Source organism: Panulirus ornatus, chromosome 6 (genome assembly GCF_036320965.1).
Source record: "Panulirus ornatus isolate Po-2019 chromosome 6, ASM3632096v1, whole genome shotgun sequence".
Classification (NCBI taxonomy): Eukaryota; Metazoa; Arthropoda; class Malacostraca; order Decapoda; family Palinuridae; genus Panulirus; species Panulirus ornatus.
Genome location: NC_092229.1, coordinates 23,366,759 through 23,386,172, shown reverse-complemented (window position 1 = coordinate 23,386,172; position 19,414 = coordinate 23,366,759). Strand labels below are relative to the sequence as shown.

At 42.8% G+C, this 19,414-nt stretch overlaps 1 protein-coding gene across 1 annotated transcript in view; it reads left to right on the top strand.

Moving 5' to 3' along the window:
• The window catches only part of Nup214 (nuclear pore complex protein Nup214), a 380,758-nt gene that overhangs the window by 290,730 nt on the left and 70,614 nt on the right, over window positions 1-19,414 (top strand). The window lies entirely within an intron of this gene.

Below are 19,414 nucleotides of genomic sequence, written 5' to 3'. Positions count from 1 at the left end.
CAAGAAGCTGAAGAAGATGCCTAATTTGGAATTGAAAATGAAGGTAATTAACTGGTATGAAGGAGGAAAAAATTTTGATATGATTGCGCATGATCCACAGTTGTCCCATTTGATGGTCTCCACAATTTTAAAGGACGAAGTAAAATTCATTAAGCAGTAAAAGGTTCAGCAACTATAAAGTCTACTGTAATAACAAAGCAGTGACAAGGGGCCCATACCTTTCTTTCATACTATTCGCCATTTCCTGCATTAGCAAGGTAGCGTTAAGAACAGAGGACTGGGCCTTTGAGGGAATATCCTCTCCTGGCCCCCTTCTATATCACGCAGGGAATACATGGGAAATATTCTTTCTCCCCTATCCCTAGAGGATATATATATATATATATATATATATATATATATATATATATATATATATATATTTTTTTTTTTTTTTTTCATACTATTCGCCATTTCCCGCGATAGCGAGGTAGCGTTAAGAACAGAGGACTGGGCCTTTTTTGGAATATCCTCACCTGGTGCCCTCTGTTCCTTCTTTTGGAAAATTAAAAAAAAAAAAGAGAGGGGAGGATTTCCATCCCCCCGCTCCCTCCCCTTTTAGTCGCCTTCTACGACACGCAGGGAATACCTGGGATGTATTCTTAATCCCCTATCCCCAGGGATAATATATATATATATATATATATATATATATATATATATATAGGGAGCGGGGGGCCAGAAATCCTCCCCTCGTATTTTTTAACTTCCTAAAATGGGAAACAGAAGAAGGAGTCACGCGGGGAGTGCTCATCCTCCTCGAAGGCTCAGACTGGGGTGTCTAAATGTGTGTGGATGTAACCAAGGTGTGAAAAAAGGAGAGATAGGTAGTATGTTTGAGGAAAGGAACCTGGATGTTTTGGCTCTGAGTGAAACGAAGCTCAAGAGTAAAGGGGAAGAGTGGTTTGGGAATGTCTTGGGAGTAAAGTCAGGGGTTAGTGAGAGGACAAGAGCAAGGGAAGGAGTAGCAGTACTCCTGAAACAGGAGTTGTGGGAGTATGTGATAGAATGTAAGAAAGTAAATTCTCGATTGATATGGGTAAAACTGAAAGTTGATGGAGAGAGATGGGTATTTATTGGTGCATATGCACCTGGGCATGAGAAGAAAGATCATGAGAGGCACGTGTTTTGGGAGCAGCTGAATGAGTGTGTTAGTGGTTTTGATGCACGAGACCAGGTTATAGTGATGGGTGATTTGAATGCAAAGGTGAGTAATGTGGCAGTTGAGGGAATAATTGGTATACATGGGGTGTTCAGTGTTGTAAATGGAAATGGTGAAGAGCTTGTAGATTTATGTGCTGAAAAAGGACTGTTGATTGGGAATACCTGGTTTAAAAAGCGAGATATACATATAAGTATACGTATGTAAGTAGGAGAGATGGCCAGAGAGCGTTATTGGATTATGTGTTAATTGACAGGCGCGCGAGAGAGACTTTTGGATGTTAATGTGCTGAGAGGTGCAACTGGAGGGATGTCTGATCATTATCTTGTGGAGGGTAAGGTGAAGATTTGTATGGGTTTTCAGAAAAGAAGAGTGAATGTTGGAACCATACCTACACAGCTTTCCATGGTTTACCCCAGGCGCTTCACATGCCCTGATTCAATCCACTGACATCACGTTAACCCCGGTATACCACATTGATCCATTTCACTCTATTCCTTGCCCTCCTTTCACCCTCCTGCATGTTCAGGCCCCGATCACGCAAAATCTTTTTCACTCCATCTTTCCACCTCCAATTTGGTCTCCCACTTCACCTTGTTCCCTCCACCTCTGACACATATATCCTCTTGGTCAATCTTTCCTCACTCATTCTCTCCATGTGCCCAAAACATTTCAAAACACCCTCTTCTGCTCTCTCAACCACGCTCTTTTTATTTCCACACATCTCTCTTACCCTTACGTTACTTACTCAATCAAACCACCTCACATCACACATTGTCCTCAAACATCTCATTTCCAGCACATCCATCCTCCTGCGCACATCTCTATCCATAGCCCACGCCTCGCAACCATACAACATTGTTGGAACCACTATTCCCTCAAACATACCCATTTTTGCTTTCCGAGATAATGTTCTCGACTTCCACACATTTTTCAAGGCTCCCAAAATTTTCGCCCCCTCCCCCACCCTATGATCCACTTCCGCTTCCATGGTTCCATCCGCTGACAGATCCACTCCCAGATATCTAAAACACTTCACTTCCTCCAGTTTTTCTCCATTCAAACTCACCTCCCACTTGACTTGACCCTCACCCCTACTGTACCTAATAACCTTGCTCTTATTCACATTTACTCTCAACTTTCTTCTTCCACACACTTTACCAAACTCAGTCACCAGCTTCTGCAGTTTCTCACATGAATCAGCCACCAGCGCTGTATCATCAGCGAACAACAACTGACTCACTTCCCAAGCTCTCTCATCCCCAACAGACTTCATACTTGCCCCTCTTTCCAGGACTCTTGCATTTACCTCCCTTACAACCCCATCCATAAACAAATTAAACAACCATGGAGACATCACACACCCCTGCCGCAAACCTACATTCACTGAGAACCAATCACTTTCCTCTCTTCCTACACGTACACATGCCTTACATCCTCGATAAAAACTTTTCACTGCTTCTAACAACTTGCCTCCCACACCATATATTCTTAATACCTTCCACAGAGCATCTCTATCAACTCTATTATATGCCTTCTCCAGATCCATAAATGCTACATACAAATCCATTTGCTTTTCTAAGTATTTCTCACATACATTCTTCAAAGCAAACACCTGATCCACACATCCTCTACCACTTCTGAAACCGCACTGCTCTTCCCCAATCTGATGCTCTGTACCTGCCTTCACCCTCTCAATCAATACCCTCCCATATAATTTACCAGGAATACTCAACAAACTTATACCTCTGTAATTTGAGCACTCACTCTTATCCCCTTTGCCTTTGTACAATGGCACTATGCACGCATTCCGCCAATCCTCAGGCACCTCACCATGAGTCATACATACATTAAATAACCTTACCAACCAGTCAACAATACAGTCACCCCCTTTTTTAATAAATTCCACTGCAATACCATCCAAACCTGCTGCCTTGCCGGCTTTCATCTTCCGCAAAGCTTTTACTACCTCTTCTCTGTTTACCAAATCATTTTCCCTAACCCTCTCACTTTGCACACCACCTCGACCAAAACACCCTATATCTGCCACTCTGTCATCAGACACATTCAACAAACCTTCAAAATACTCATTCCATCTCCTTCTCACATCACCGCTACTTGTTATCACCTCCCCATTTGCGCCCTTCACTGAAGTTCCCATTTGCTCCCTTGTCTTACGCACCCTATTTACCTCCTTCCAGAACATCTTTTTATTCTCCCTAAAATTTACTGATAGTCTCTCACCCCAACTCTCATTTGCCCTTTTTTTTCACCTCTTGCACCTTTCTCTTGACCTCCTGTCTCTTTCTTTTATACTTCTCCCACTCAATTGCATTTTTTCCCTGCAAAAATCGTCCAAATGCCTCTCTCTTCTCTTTCACTAATACTCTTACTTCTTCATCCCACCACTCACTACCCTTTCTAAACAGCCCACCTCCCACTCTTCTCATGCCACAAGCATCTTTTGCGCAATCCATCACTGATTCCCTAAATACATCCCATTCCTCCCCCACTCCCCTTACTTCCATTGTTCTCACCTTTTTCCATTCTGTACACAGTCTCTCCTGGTACTTCCCCACACAGGTCTCCTTCCCAAGCTCACTTACTCTCACCACCTTCTTCACCCCAACATTCACTCCTCTTTTCTGAAAACCCATACTAATCTTCACCTTAGCCTCCACAAGATAATGATCAGACATCCCTCCAGTTGCACCTCTCAGCACATTAACATCCAAAAGTCTCTCTTTCGCGCGCCTGTCAATTAACACGTAATCCAATAACGCTCTCTGGCCATCTCTCCTACTTACATAAGTATACTTATGTATATCTCGCTTTTTAAACCAGGTATTCCCAATCATCAGTCCTTTTTCAGCACATAAATCTACAAGCTCTTCACCATTTCCATTTACAACACTGAACACCCCATGCATACCAATTATTCCCTCAACTGCCACATTACTCACCTTTGCATTCAAATCACCCATCACTATAACCCGGTCTCGTGCATCAAAACCGCTATATCTATATATATATATATATATATATATATATATATATATATTTATGTATGTTCTATGAAGGGCCGAAAATTCTGGGAGTCTTGAAGAATGTGTGGAAGTCGAGAACATTATCTCGGAAAGCAAAAATGGGTATGTTTGAAGGAATAGTGGTTCCAACAATGTTGTATGGTTGCGAGGCGTGGGCTATGGATAGAGTTGTGCGCATGATGATGGATGTGCTGGAAATGAGATGTTTGAGGACAATGTGTGGTGTGAGGTGGTTTGATCGAGTAAGTAACGTAAGGGTAAGAGAGATGTGTGGAAATAAAAAGAGCGTGGTTGAGAGAGCAGAAGAGGGTGTTTTGAAATGGTTTGGGCACATGGAGAGAATGAGTGAGGAAAGATTGACCAAGAGGATATATGTGTCGGAGGTGGAGGGAACGAGGAGAAGAGGGAGACCAAATTGGAGGTGGAAAGATGGAGTGAAAAAGATTGTGTGTGATCGGGGCCTGAACATGCAGGAGGATGAAAGGAGGGCAAGGAATAGAGTGAATTGGAGCGATGTGGTATACCGGGGTTGACGTGCTGTCAGTGGATTGAATCAGGGCATGTGAAGCGTCTGGGGTAAACCATGGAAAGCTGTGTAGGTATGTATATTTGCGTGTGTGGACGTATGTATATACATGTGTATGGGGGTGGGTTGGGCCATTTCTTTCGTCTGTTTCCTTGCGCTACCTCGCAAACGCGGGAGACAGTGACAAAGCAAAGAAAAAATATATATATATATATATATATATATATATTTTTTTTTTTCATACTATTCGCCATTTCCCGCATTAGTGAGGTAGTGTTAAGAACAGAGGACTGGGCCTTTGAGGGAATATCCTCATATGGCCCCCTTCTCTGTTTCTTCATTTGGAAAATTTTAAAAAAAATGAGAGGGGAGGATTTCCAGTGCTCAAATTACAGAGGTATAAGTTTGTTGAGTATTCCTGGCAAATTATATGGGAGGGTATTGATTGAGAGGGTGAAGGCATGTACAGAGCATCAGATTGGGGAAGAGCAGTGTGGTTTCAGAAGTAGGAGAGGATGTGTGGATCAGGTGTTTGCTTTGAAGAATGTATGTGAGAAATACTTAGAAAAGCAAATGGATTTGTATGTAGCATTTATGGATCTAGAGAAGGCATATGATAGAGTTGATAGAGATGCTCTGTGGAAGGTATTAAGAATATATGGTGTGGGAGGCAAGTTGTTAGAAGCAGTGAAAAGTTTTTATCGAGGATGTAAGGCATGTGTACGTGTAGGAAGAGAGGAAAGTGATTGGTTCTCAGTGAATGTAGGTTTGCGGCAGGGGTGTGTGATGTCTCCATGGTTGTTTAATTTGTTTATGGATGGGGATGTTAGGGAGGTGAATGCAAGAGTTTTGGAAAGAGGGGCAAGTATGAAGTCTGTTGGGGATGAGAGAGCTTGGGAAGTGAGTCAGTTGTTGTTCGCTGATGATACAGTGCTGGTGGCTGATTCATGTGAGAAACTGCAGAAGCTGGTGACTGAGTTTGGTAAAGTTGTGAAAGAAGAAAGTTAAGAGTAAATGTGAATAAGAGCAAGGTTATTAGGTACAGTAGGGTTGAGGGTCAGTTCAATTGGGAGGTGAGTTTGAATGGAGAAAAAGTGGAGGAAGTGAAATGTTTTAGATATCTGGGAGTGGATCTGGCAGTGGATGGAACCATGGAAGCGGAAGTGGATCATAGGGTGGGGGAGGGGGCGAAAATTCTGGGAGCCTTCAAGAATGTGTGGAAGTCAAGAACATTATCTCGGAAAGCAAAAATGGATATGTTTGAAGGAATAGTGGTTCCAACAATGTTGTATGGTTGCGAGGCGTGGACTATGGATAGAGTTGTGCGCAGGAGGATGGATGTGCTGGAAATGAGATGTTTGAGGACAATGTGTGGTGTGAGGTGGTTTGATCAAGTAAGTAACGTAAGGGTAAGAGAGAGGTGTGGAAATAAAAAGAGCATGGTTGAGAGAGCAGAAGAGGGTGTTTTGAAATGGTTTGGTCACATGGAGAGAATGAGTGAGGAAAGATTGACCAAGAGGATATATGTGTCGGAGGTGGAGGGAACGAGGAGAAGAGGGAGACCAAATTGGAGGTGGAAAGATGGAGTGAAAAAGATTTTGTGTGATCGGGGCCTGAACATGGAGGAGGGTGAAAGTAGGGCAAAGAATAGAGTGAATTGGAGCGATGTGGTATACCGGGGTTGACGTGCTGTCAGTGGATTGAATCAAGGCATGTGTATGGGGGTGGGTTGGGCCATTTCTTTCGTCTGTTTCCTTGCGCTACCTCGCAAACGCGGGAGACAGCGACAAAGCAAAAAAAAAAAAAAATATATATATATATATATATATATATATATATATATATATATATATAAAGTATAATAAATAAATATAAATAAATAAATAAATATATATATATATATATATATATATATATATATATATATATATATATATATATATTTTTTTTTTGTCGCTGTCTCCCGCATTTGCGAGGTAGCGCAAGGAAACAGACGAAAGAAATGGCCCAACCCCCCCCCATACACATGTATATACATACGTCCACACATGCAAATATACACACCTACACAGCTTTCCATGGTTTACCCCAGACGCTTCACATGCCCTGATTCAATCCACTGACAGCACGTCAACCCCGGTATACCTCATCGATCCAATTCTCTCTATTCCTTGCCCTCCTTTCACCCTCCTGCATGTTCAGGCCCCGATCACACAAAATCTTTTTCACTCCATCTTTCCTCCTCCAATTTGGTCTCCCACTTCACCTCGTTCCCTCCACCTCCGACACATATATCCTCTTGGTCAGTCTTTCCTCGCTCATTCTCTCCATGTGCCCAAACCATTTCAAAACACCCTCTTCGGCTTTCTCAACCACGCTCTTTTTATTTCCACACATCTCTCTTACCCTTACGTTACTCACTCGATCAAACCACCTCACACCACACATTGTCCTCAAACATCTCATTTCCAGCACATCCACCCTCCTGCGCACAACTCTATCCATAGCCCACGCCTCGCAACCATACAACATTGTTGGAACCACTATTCCTTCAAACATACCCATTTTTGCTCTCCGAGATAATGTTCTCGACTTCCACACATTCTTCAAGGCTCCCAGGATTTTCGCCCCCTCCCCCACCCTATGATCCACTTCCGCTTCCATGGTTCCATCCGCTGCCAGATCCACTCCCAGATATCTAAAGCACTTTACTTCCTCCAGTTTTTCTCCATTCAAACTTACCTCCCAGTTCACTTGACCCTCAACCCTACTGTACCTAAGAACCTTGCTCTTATTTACATTTACTCTTAACTTTCTTCTTTCACACACTTTACCAAACTCAGTCTCCAGCTTCTGCAGTTTCTCACATGAATCAGCCACCAGCGCTGTATCATCAGCGAACAACAACTGACTCACTTCCCAAGCTCTCTCATCCACAACGGACTTCATACTTGCCCCCCTTTCCAAAACTCTTGCATTCACCTCCCTAACAACCCCATCCATAAACAAATTAAACAACCATGGAGACATCACACACCCCTGCCGCAAACCTACATTCACTGAGAACCAATCACTTTCTTCGTACATGTGCACATGCCTTACATCCTCGATAAAAACTTTTCACTGCTTCTAACAACTTTGCATCCCACACCATATATTCTTAATACCTTCCACAGAGCATCTCTATCAACTCTATCATATGCCTTCTCCAGATCCATGAATGCTACATACAAATCCATTTGCTTTTCTAAGTATTTCTCACATACATTCTTCAAAGCAAACACCTGATCCACACATCCTCTACCGCTTCTGAAACCACACTGCTCTTCCCCAATCTGATGCTCTGCACATGCGTTCACCCTCTCAATCAATACCCTCCCATATAATTTACCAGGAATACTCAACAAACTTATACCTCTGTAATTTGAGCACTCACTCTTATCCCCTTTGCATTTGTACAATGGCACTATGCAAGCATTCCGCCAATCCTCAGGCACCTCACCATGAGTCATACATACATTAAATAACCTTACCAACCAGTCAATAATACAGTCACCCCCTTTTTTAATAAATTCCACTGCAATACCATCCAAACCTGCTGCCTTGCCTGCTTACATCTTCCGCAAAGCTTTTACTACCTCTTCTCTGTTTACCAAATCATTTTCCCTAACCCTCTCACTTTGCACACAGCCTCAACCAAGGGGAGAAAGAATACTTCCCACGTATTCCTGCGTGTCATAGAAAGTAACTAAAAGGAGAGGGAGCGGGAGGCTGGAAATCCTCCCCTTTCGTTTCTTAATTTTCCAAAAGAGGAGCAGAGAAGGGGGCCAAGTGAGGATATTGCCTCAAAGACTCCGTCTTCTGTTCTTGACGCTACCTCGCTAATGCGGGAAATGGCGAATATTATGGAATATATATATATATATATATATATATATATATATATATATATATATATATATATATATATATATTTTTATATTATTTATTATTATACTTTGTCGCTGTCTCCCGCGTTTGCGAGGTAGCGCAAGGAAACAGACGAAAGAAATGGCCCAACCCCCCATACACATGTATATACATATGTCCACACACGCAAATATACATACCTACATAGCTTTCCATGGCTTACCCCAGACGCTTCACATGCCTTGATTCAATCCACTGACAGCATGTCAACCCCGGTATACCACATCGCTCCAATTCACTCTATTCCTTGCCCTCCTTTCACCCTCCTGCATGTTCAGGCCCCGATCACACAAAATCTTTTTCACTCCATCTTTCCACCTCCAATTTGGTCTCCCACTTCTCCTCATTCCCTCCACCTCCGACACATATATCCTCTTGGTCAATCTTTCCTCACTCATTCTCTCCATGTGCCCAAACCATTTCAAAACACCCTCTTCTGCTCTCTCAACCACGCTCTTTTTATTTCCACACATCTCTCTTACCCTTACGTTACTTACTCGATCAAACCACCTCACACCACACATTGTCCTCAAACATCTCATTTCCAGCACATACATCCTCCTGCGCACAACTCTATCCATAGCCCACGCCTCTTAACCATACAACATTGTTGGAACCACTATTCCTTCAAACATACCCAATTTTGCTTTCCGAGATAATGTTCTCGACTTCCAAACATTCATCAAGGCTCCCATAATTTTCGCCCCCTCCCCCACCCTATGATCCTCTCCCGCTTCCATGGTTCCATCCGCTGCCAGATCCACTCCCAGATATCTAAAACTTACCTCCCAATTGACTTGACCCTCAACCCTACTATACCTAATAACCTTGCTCTTATTCACATTTACTCTTAACTTTCTTCTTCCACACACTTTACCAAACTCAGTCACCAGCTTCTGCAGTTTCTCACATGAATCAGCCACCAGCGCTGTATCATCAGCGAACAACAACTGCCTCACTTCCCAAGCTCTCTCATCCCCAACAGACTTCATACTTGCCCCTCTTTCCAAAACTCTTGCATTCACCTCCCTAACAACCCCATCCATAAACAATTCAAACAACCATGGAGACATCACACACCCCTGCCGCAAACCTACATTCACTGAGAACCAATCACTTTCCTCTCTTCCTACACGTACACATGCCTTACATCCTCGATAAAAACTTTTCACTGCTTCTAACAACTTGCCTCCCACACCATATATTCTTAATACCTTCCACAGAGCATCTCTATCAACTCTATCATATGCCTTCTCCAGATCCATAAATGCTACATACAAATCCATTTGCTTTTCTAAGTATTTCTCACATATATTCTTCAAAGCAAACACCTGATCCACACATCCTCTACTACTTCTGAAACCACACTGTTCTTCCCCAATCTGATGCTCTGTACATGCCTTCACCCTCTCAATCAATACCCTCCCATATAATTTGCCAGGAATACTCAACAAACTTATACCTCTGTAATTTGAGCACTCACTCTTATCCCCTTTGCCTTTGTACAATGGCACTATGCACGTATTCCGCCAATCCTCAGGCACCTCACCATGAGTCATACATACATTAAATAACCTTACCAACCAGTCAACAATACAGTCACCCCCTTTTTTAATAAATTCCACTGCAATACCATCCAAACCTGCTGCCTTGCCGGCTTTCATCTTCCGCAAAGCTTTCACTACCTCTTCTCTGTTTACCAAATCATTTTCCCTAACCCTCTCACTTTGCACACCACCTCGACCAAAACACCCTATATCTGCCACTCTATCATCAAACACATTCAACAAACCTTCAAAATACTCATTCCATCTCCTTCTCACATCACCACTACTTGTTATCACCTCCCCATTTGCGCCCTTCACTGAAGTTCCCATTTGCTCCCTTGTCTTACGCACTTTATTTACCTCCTTCCAGAACATCTTTTTATTCTCCCTAAAATTTAATGATACTCTCTCACCCCAACTCTCATTTGCCCTTTTTTTCACCTCTTGCACCTTTCTCTTGACCTCCTGTCTCTTTCTTTTATACATCTCCCTCTCAATTGCATTTTTTCCCTGCAAAAATCGTCCAAATGCCTCTCTCTTCTCTTTCACTAATACTTACTTCTTCATCCCACCACTCACTACCCTTTCTAATCAACCCACCTCCCACTCTTCTCATGCCACAAGCATCTTTTGCGCAATCCATCACTGATTCCCTAAATACATCCCATTCCTCCCCCACTCCCCTTACTTCCATTGTTCTCACCTTTTTCCATTCTGTACTCAGTCTCTCCTGGTACTTCCTCACACAGGTCTCCTTCCCAAGCTCACCTACTCTCACCACCCTCCATCCCAACATTCACTCTTCTTTTCTGAAAACCCATACAAATCTTCACCTTAGCCTCCACAAGATAATGATCAGACATCCCTCCAGTTGCACCTCTCAGCACATTAACATCCAAAAGTCTCTCTTTCGCACGCCTGTCAATTAACACGTAATCCAATAACGCTCTTTGGCCATCTCTCCTACTTACATAAGTATACTTATGTATATCTCGCTTTTTAAACCAGGTATTCCCAATCATCAGTCCTTTTTCAGCACATAAATCTACAAGATCTTCACCATTTCCATTTCCAACACTGAACACCCCATGTATACCAATTATTCCCTCAACTGCCACATTACTCACCTTTGCATTCAAATCACCCATCACTATAACCCGGTCTCGTGCATCAAAACCACTAACACACTCATTCAACTGCTCCCAAAACACTTGCCTCTCATGATCTTTCTTCTCATGCCCGGGTGCATATGCACCAATAATCACCCACCTCTCTCCATCAACTTTCAGTTTTACCCATATTAATCGAGAATTTACTTTCTTACATTCTATATATATATATATATATATATATATATATATATATATATATATATATATATATATATATAAGAGTGAGTGCTCAAATTACAGAGGTATAAGTTTGTTGAGTATTCCTGGTAAGTTATATGGGAGGGTATTGATTGAGAGGGTGAAGGCATGTACAGAGCATCAGATTGGGGAAGAGCAGTGTCGTTTCAGAAGTGGTAGAGGATGTGTGGATCAGGTGTTTGCTTTGAAGAATGTATGTGAGAAATACTTAGAAAAGCAAATGGATTTGTATGTAGCATTTATGGATCTGGAGAAGGCATATGATAGAGTTGATAGAGATGCTCTGTGGAAGGTATTAAGAATATATGGTGTGGGAGGCAAGTTGTTAGAAGCAGTGAAAAGTTTTTATCGAGGATGTAAGGCATGTGTACGTGTAGGAAGAGAGGAGAGTGATTGGTTCTCAGTGAATGTAGGTTTGCGACAGGGGTGTGTGATGTCTCCATTGTTGTTTAATTTGTTTATGGATGGAGCTGTTAGGGAGGTGAATGCAAGAGTTTTGGAAAGAGGGGCAAGTATGAAGTCTGTTGGGGATGAGAGAGCTTGGGAAGTGAGTCAGTTGATGTTCACTGATGATACAGCGCTGGTGGCTGATTCATGTGAGAAACTGCAGGAGCTGGTGACTGAGTTTGGTAAAGTGTGTGAAAGAAGAAAGTTAAGAGTAAATGTGAATAAGAGCAAGGTTATTAGGTACAGTAGGGTTGAGGGTCAAGTCAATTGGGAGGTAAGTTTGAATGGAGAAAAACTGGAGGAAGTAAAGTGTTTTAGATATCTGGGAGTGGATCTGGCAGCGGATGGAACCATGGAAGCGGAAGTGGATCATAGGGTGGGGGAGGGGGCGAAAATCCTGGGAGCCTTGAAGAATGTGTGGAAGTCGAGAACATTATCTAGGAAAGCAAAAATGGGTATGTTTGAAGGAATAGTCGTTCCAACAATGTTGTATGGTTGCGAGGCGTGGGCTATGGATAGAGTTGTGCGCAGGAGGATGGATGTGCTGGAAATGAGATGTTTGAGGACAATGTGTGGTGTGAGGTGGTTTGATCGAGTAAGTAACGTAAGGGTAAGAGAGATGTGTGGAAATAAAAAGAGCGTGGTTGAGAAAGCCAAAGAGGGTGTTTTGAAATGGTTTGGGCGCATGGAGAGAATGAGTGAGGAAAGATTGACCAAGAGGATATATGTGTCGGAGGTGGAGGGAACGAGGAGAAGAGGGAGACCAAATTGGAGGTGGAAAGATGGAGTGAAAAAGATTTTGTGTGATCGGGGCCTGAACATGCAGGAGGGTGAAAGGAGGGCAAGGAATAGAGTGAATTGGATCGATGTGGTATACCGGGGTTGACGTGCTGTCAGTGGATTGAATCAGGGCATGTGAAGCGTCTGGGGTAAACCATGGAAAGCTGTGTAGGTATGTATATTTGCGTGTGTGGACGTATGTATATACATGTGTATGGGGGTGGGTCGGGCCATATCTTTCGTCTGTTTCCTTGCACTACCTCGCAAACGCGGGAGACAGCGACAAAGCAAAAAATATATATATATATATATATATATATATCTCGGAAAGCAAAAATGGGTATGTTTGAAGGAATAGTGGTTCCAACAATGTTGTATGGTTGCGAGGCGTGGGCTATGGATAGAGTTGTGCGCAGGAGGATGGATGTGCTGGAAATGAGATGTTTGAGGACAGTGTGTGGTGTGAGGTGGTTTGATCGAGTGAGTAACGTAAGGGTAAGAGAGATGTGTGGAAATAAAAAGAGCGTGGTTGAGAGAGCAGAAGAGGGTGTTTTGAAGTGGTTTGGGCACATGGAGAGAATGAGTGAGGAAAGATTGACCAAGAGGATATATGTGTCGGAGGTGGAGGGAACGAGGAGAAGAGGGAGACCAAATTGGAGGTGGAAAGATGGAGTGAAAAAGATTTTGTGTGATCGGGGCCTGAACATGCAGGAGGGTGAAAGGAGGGCAAGGAATAGAGTGAATTGGAGCGATGTGGTATACCGGGGTTGACGTGCTGTCAGTGGATTGAATCAAGGCATGTGAAGCGTCTGGGGTAAACCATGGAAAGCTGTGTAGGTATGTATATTTGCGTGTGTGGACGTATGTATATACATGTGTATGGGGGGGGTTGGGCCATTTCTTTCGTCTGTTTCCTTGCGCTACCTCGCAAACGCGGGAGACAGCGACAAAGCAAAAAATATATACATATATATATATATATATATCTCGGAAAGCAAAAATGGGTATGTTTGAAGGAATAGTGGTTCCAACAATGTTGTATGGTTGCGAGGCGTGGGCTATGGATAGAGTTGTGCGCAGGAGGATGGATGTGCTGGAAATGAGATGTTTGAGGACAGTGTGTGGTGTGAGGTGGTTTGATCGAGTGAGTAACGTAAGGGTAAGAGAGATGTGTGGAAATAAAAAGAGCGTGGTTGAGAGAGCAGAAGAGGGTGTTTTGAAGTGGTTTGGGCACATGGAGAGAATGAGTGAGGAAAGATTGACCAAGAGGATATATGTGTCGGAGGTGGAGGGAACGAGGAGAAGAGGGAGACCAAATTGGAGGTGGAAAGATGGAGTGAAAAAGATTTTGTGTGATCGGGGCCTGAACATGCAGGAGGGTGAAAGGAGGGCAAGGAATAGAGTGAATTGGAGCGATGTGGTATACCGGGGTTGACGTGCTGTCAGTGGATTGAATCAAGGCATGTGAAGCGTCTGGGGTAAACCATGGAAAGCTGTGTAGGTATGTATATTTGCGTGTGTGGACGTATGTATATACATGTGTATGGGGGGGGTTGGGCCATTTCTTTCGTCTGTTTCCTTGCGCTACCTCGCAAACGCGGGAGACAGCGACAAAGTATAATAAAAAATAAATAATGAAATATATATATATATATATATATATATATATATATATATATATATATATATATTATCCCTGGGGATAGGGGATTAAGAATACTTCCCACGTATTCCCTGCGTGTCGTAGAAGGCGACTAAAAGGGGAGGGAGCAGGGGGCTGGAAATCCTCCCCTCTCGTTTTTTTTTTTTTTTTCTCCAAAAGAAGGAACAGAGGGGGCCAGGTGAGGATATTCCAAAAAAGGCCCAGTCCTCTGTTCTTAACGCTACCTCGCTAATGCGGGAAATGGCGAATAGTTTAAAAGAAAGAAAAATATATATATATATTTATCCCTGGGGATAGGGGAGAAAGAATGCTTCCCACGTATTCCCTGCGTGTCGTAGAAGGCGACTAAAAGGGGAGGGAGCGGGTGGCTGGAAATCCTCCTCTCTCATTTTTTTCAATTTTCCAAAAGAAGGAACAGAGAAGGGGGCCAGGTGAGGATATTCCCTCAAAGGCTCAGTCCTCTGTTCTTAATGCTACCTCGCTATCGCGGGAAATGGCGAATAGTACGAAATATATATACATATGAAAAATGTAAGAAATAATTTAGAAAACTGAAACTTCTAGCTTGAAATGAAATGAAAAAATGAATGTCACTTAATGGTTCAACCTCTGGCTATGGAAAAGGGAAAATGTATAATTTATTTACACAAACGTCAATAGTAGTTTTCATCAATTTAACCACTGTATCATACTGCCTGGTCCACTTCTCTTATCATGAAACTGGAATATTGGCTTATGATGTTTCTCATTTGTCTTCATTACACAAAGTACAACCATATCTTGGATACATGAGGGTAGGTAGTTGGTCATCCGCCATAATAAAGCCTTGACAGACCAGAAGTTTATCTGGACCTCAACTTTTCCAGGACATTCATGAAAAACACCTTTTTGCTATCCATCTCTATCACTTGGAAAAATGCTCCCCTTGTTCACATTTCAGTGAAAGAATAAGCTTCAATGTCTAAGCTACATTCTTTTCCAATTTCACTATTTTCTTGTCAGAGCACCATGTATGAAAACTATCACTCCAGTAACTCAACTATAAACATTTACTTCCCCTTTAAAAAAAGCTCTGGGGAAGTCTGTCTCAATACACTGCGAGTCACTCTACCACCTGGCGAGGTTTGTGTTGCAATGGTTCCTAATTCACAAAAGTAGTAGCATCACTGGTGGGCGGAAGAACATTCTTGTAACCAAAGCGAGGATCACAGTCCGTGCAACTACTTGTACCACCACGTCCAAGTATGTTCACCCGAAGTGGTTCCGTGCACCTTATTGGGTTGTGCCCTCGACCAGCGTCTCTCTCCGACATTGCAGATCATCCACTGTATAGATCTCCCCGGGAACGTATTTATCCGGGTTGCCGCTGATCTTGATCTTGTACCCGTTGTCTCTGGGAGTCTTGGGGAACTGTGGCAAATGAGAGTTGGGGTGAGAGAGTATCATTAAATTTTAGGGAGAATAAAAAGATGTTCTGGAAGGAGGTAAATAAAGTGCGTAAGACAAGGGAGCAAATGGGAACTTCAGGAAAGGGCGCTAATGGGGAGGTGATAACAAGTAGTGGTGGTGTGAGAAGGAGATGGAGTGAGTATTTTGAAGGTTTGTTGAATGTGTTTGATGATAGAGTGGCAGATATAGGGAGTTTTGGTCGAGGTGGTGTGCAAAGTGAGAGGGTTAGGGAAAATGATTTGGTAAACAGAGAAGTAGTAAAAGCTTTGCGGAAGATGAAAGGCGGCAAGGCAGCAGGTTTGGATGGTATTGCAGTGGAATCTATTAAAAAAGGGGGTGACTGTATTGTTGACTGGTTGGTAAGGTTATTTAATGTATGTATGACTCATGATGAGGTGCCTGAGGATTGGCGGAATGCGTGCATAGTGCCATTGTACAAAGGCAAAGGGGATAAGAGTGAGTGCTCAAATTACAGAGGTATAAGTTTGTTGAGTATTCCTGGTAAATTATATGGGAGGGTATTGATTGAGAGGGTGAAGGCATGTACAGAGCATCAGATTGAGGAAGAGCAGTGTGGTTTCAGAAGTGGTAGAGGATGTGTGGATCAGGTGTTTGCTTTGAAGAATGTATGTGAGAAATACTTAGAAAAGCAAATGGATTTGTATGTAGCATTTATGGATCTGGAGAAGGCATATGATAGAGTTGATAGAGATGCTCTGTGGAAGGTATTAATAATATATGGTGTTGGAGGCAAGTTGTTAGAAGCAGTGAAAAGTTTCTATCAAGGATATAAGGCATGTGTACGTGTAGGGAGAGAGGAAAGTGATTGGTTCTCAGTGAATGTAGGTTTGCGGCAGGGGTGTGTGATGTCTCCATGGTTGTTTAATTTGTTTATGGATGGGGTTGTTAGGGAGGTGAATGCAAGAGTTTTGGAAAGAGGGGCAAGTATGAAGTCTGTTGTGGATGAGAGATCTTGGGAAGTGAGTCAGTTGTTGTTCGCTGATGATACAGCGCTGGTGGCTGATTCATGTGAGAAACTGCAGAAGCTGGTGACTGAGTTTGGTAAAGTGTGTGAAAGAAGAAAGTTAAGAGTAAATGTGAATAAGAGCAAGGTTATTAGGTACAGTAGGGTTGAGGGTCAAGTCAATTGGGAGGTAATTTGCATGGAGAAAAACTGGAGGAAGTAAAGTGTTTTAGATATCTGGGAGTGGATCTGGCAGCGGATGGAACCATGGAAGCGGAAGTGAATCATAGGGTGGGGTAGGGGGCGAAAATCCTGGGAGCCTTGAAGAATGTGTGGAAGTCAAGAACATTATCTCGGAAAGCAAAAATGGGTATGTTTGAAGGAATAGTGGTTCCAACAATGTTGTATGGTTGCGAGGCGTGGGCTATGGATAGAATTGTGTGCAGGAGGGTGGATGTGCTGGAAATGAGATGTTAGAGGACAATGTGTGGTGTGAGGTGGTTTGATCGAGTAAGTAATGTAAGGGTAAGAGAGATGTGTGGAAATAAAAAGAGCGTGGTTGAGAGAGCAGAAGAGGGTGTTTTGAAATGGTTTGGGCATATGGAGAGAATGAGTGAGGAAAGATTGACCAAGAGGATATATGTGTCGGAGGTGGAGGGAACGAAGAGAAGTTGGAGACCAAATTGGAGGTGGAAAGATGGAGTGAAAAAGATTTTTGAGTGATCAGGGCCTGAACATGCAGGAGGGTGAAAGGCAGGCAAGGAATAGAGTGAATTGGATCGATGTGGTATACCGGGGCTGATATGCTGTCAGTGGATTGAATCAGGGCATGTGAAGCGTCTGGGGTAAACCATGGAAAGTTGTGTGGGGCCTGGATGTGGAAATGGAGCTGTGGTTTCGGGCATTATTGCATGACAGCTAGAGACTGAGTGTGAACGAATGGGGCCTTTGTTGTCTTTTCCTAGCGCTACCTCGCACGCATGAGGGGGGAGGGGGATGGTATTCCATGTGTGGCGAGGTGGCGATGGGAATGAATAAAGTCAGACAGTGTGAATTGTGTGCATGGGTATATATGTATGTGTCTGTGTGTGTATATATATATATGTGTACATTGAGATGTATAGGTGTGTATATTTGCGTGTGTGGACGTGTATGTATATACATGTGTATGGGGGTGGTCTTGGGCCATTTCTTTCGTCTGTTTCCTTGCGCTACTTCGCAAACGCGGGAGACAGCGACAAAGTAAAATAAATATAAATAAATAAATATTATTTATTTATTTATTTATTTACTTATTTTGCTTTGTCGCTGTCTCCCACGTTAGCGAGGTAGCGCAAGGAAACAGATGAAAAAATGGCCCAACCCACCCACATACACATGTATATACGTACACGTCCACACACGCACATATACATACCATTACATCTCAATGTATACATATATATACACACACAGACATATACATATATACACATGTACATAATTCATACTGTCTGCCCTTATTCATTCCCGCCACCACCCCGTTGCCAATATATACACACACATTGGCAAGAAAGAATACTTCCCACGTATCCCCCATATATTGTAGAAGCTGACTAAAGGGGGTAGGAGCGGGGAGCTGGAAACTTTTCCCTTCTTGTATTTCAGTTTCTAAAAGAGGAAACAGGAGTCAGGCAGGGAGTGCCCATCCTCCTCGAAGGCTCATATTCGTGTGTCTGAATGTGTGTGGGGTGTGACCAAGATGAGAAGAAAGGAGAGTTAGGGAGTATGCTTAATGAAAGAGACCTGGATGTTCTGGGTTTGAGTGAAATGAAGCTCAAGGCTAAAGGGGAGTGAAGTCAGGGGTTAGTGAAAGGAAAATAGCTTAGGAAGGAGTAGCACTACTCCTAAAACAAGAGTTGTGAGAGTGTGTGATAGAGTGTAAGGAAGTAAATTCTAGATTGATGTGGGTAAAACTGAAAGTGGATGGTGAGAGATGAGACATTATTACTGCTTATGCAATTGGTCATGAGAAGCAAGATCATGAGAGGCAAGTGTTTTGGGAGCAGCTGAGTGAGTGTATCAGAAGTTTTGATGCACAAGACTGGGTATTAGTGTTGGGTAATTTGCATGAGAAGGTGAGTAATGTGGCTATTGAGGGTATTATTGGTATGCATGGGGTATTCAGTGTTGTGAATGGAAATGGTGAAGAGCTTGTGGATTTATGTGCTGAAAAAACAAACTGGAGATTAGGAATACCTAGTTTAGAAAGAGAGATATACTCAAGTATATGTATGTGAGTAGGAGAGATGGTCAATTGCATTATTAGGTTACATATTGATTGATAAGTGTACAAATGAGATACTTTTGTATGTAAATGTGTTGAGAGGGGCAGCTGGTGGGATGCCTGATCACTATCTTGTGGAGGCAAAGGTGAAGATATGTAAAGGTTTACAAAAAGAAGAGAAAATG